The following is a 1,478-nucleotide window of genomic DNA, read 5'->3' on the forward strand; positions in this document are numbered from 1 at the left end:
TTTGACTTTAAGGCCAATTCTGATCTGTCGATGAGAAGGCAAAACTCAAAAGCTCAGAGGCAGCACGGGCTGGGCTCCCGGGGCCCCCGCTCTTCCCGTCCAGGCAGCGCAGTGCTAACAGGCGCCTCGACGTTGCTGCTGCAAGTGAGCTGACCATGCCCCTGGGCGAGGAGCACAAATGACAACCAGGCTGGAGGACTCTGGGGCGAAGGGACAAAGGGGTGTCCAGCGGCCGTTTCTGCAGGTGCCGAGTGCTCGGGGGCCCCGTGTGGGGCCCTGACCAGAGATCCAGCAGAGGCGCTGGAAGACTCGGAAGCAAGAACAGGTTTATTCAGATCCATGGCCAGTTACAAGTTTTGTTTGATTTTTGGTCATAGGCTCCCAAATGCCATTACTCTGAGTGTACATTGAAATACAAAGTCCAACGTTTACGATTTGAAAAATGTTACAAAAAAACCTAAAAACCCTACACAGCAAAAACAAAGGCTGGTTTAAAACTCACCATTGAGGTGCCATTCTCCCTGCTGTCACCTGCAGGATGACTCTGCAGGTGTGTGACACCCTGTGGGGATTTATTGTAAGACAGTGAACATGTAATTGTTGTACGTTTGGAACACTAAGTATTATCAAAAGGTCACTGTCTTTTCGCACTTGATTTTATTGAAGATACAAACAAGACTTTTGACCATCTTCGGTTGTAGAACAGAAGCTGGTACGATCCAACCCATGGACCTCGCAGTGTCCCCCATGCCTGAAGACCAGCGCCTGTCTGTGACGAGTGACAACCACCTGCACACATGTCACTCACTGAGACCTGCCCCGCAGCTCATTCAGGTGGCCCTACACGGCCATGCGACAGCAAAGCACCCCCAGGGCACGGCTTCTACAGAGCACTGTGTCACCACTCGGCGTGGGGAGAGACATGCTGACCAGGTAACGCAGAGCTGGCTGGTCCAGGGGCCGGGCAGAGCAAGATGAGAAGTTTGGAGATGGGGACATCCCGGGAATAGGCGCCTGGAGCCCCAGGGTGACCGGGTGCTGCTTCCACAGCTGAATGCAAGGTCCGGGCCCCAGGGCTGCCCAGCTCCCCAGGACTCCTAGTGGCCCCCTGAGGAAGTGGGGTTCTCATCCCCACAACTTTAGGTTCTGGGTCCTGGGGTGGAGAGGGGAGGAGCCCCATCACCAAGGACACAGTAAGCGTCACACGAAACATAAACCATGGCAGCTGCCCGGTCACTCTGGGTTCTTCGTGCCAGCAAGCAGAGGAGTCCCCACGCTGGCGGGGCTACCCGACCCAGCTCCTCCTGGGAGCCGGGGTGGCTGCAGCACGTCGGGGGCTGGGAGGGATGTTCCATATTCCGGTGACCACTGGATGTCCTCGGATGCTCCCACGCCCAGCTCTGGGCCACTGGGGACACGACAGCCTGCAAAGGGCACAGCACCCAGGGGCTCAGGCCCCTCAGGGAAGAGGACCTGGG

The sequence above is a fragment of the Propithecus coquereli genome, unplaced genomic scaffold, assembly GCF_000956105.1.
Source record: "Propithecus coquereli isolate 6110/MARCELLA unplaced genomic scaffold, Pcoq_1.0 Scaffold686, whole genome shotgun sequence".
NCBI classification, from domain to species: Eukaryota; Metazoa; Chordata; class Mammalia; order Primates; family Indriidae; genus Propithecus; species Propithecus coquereli.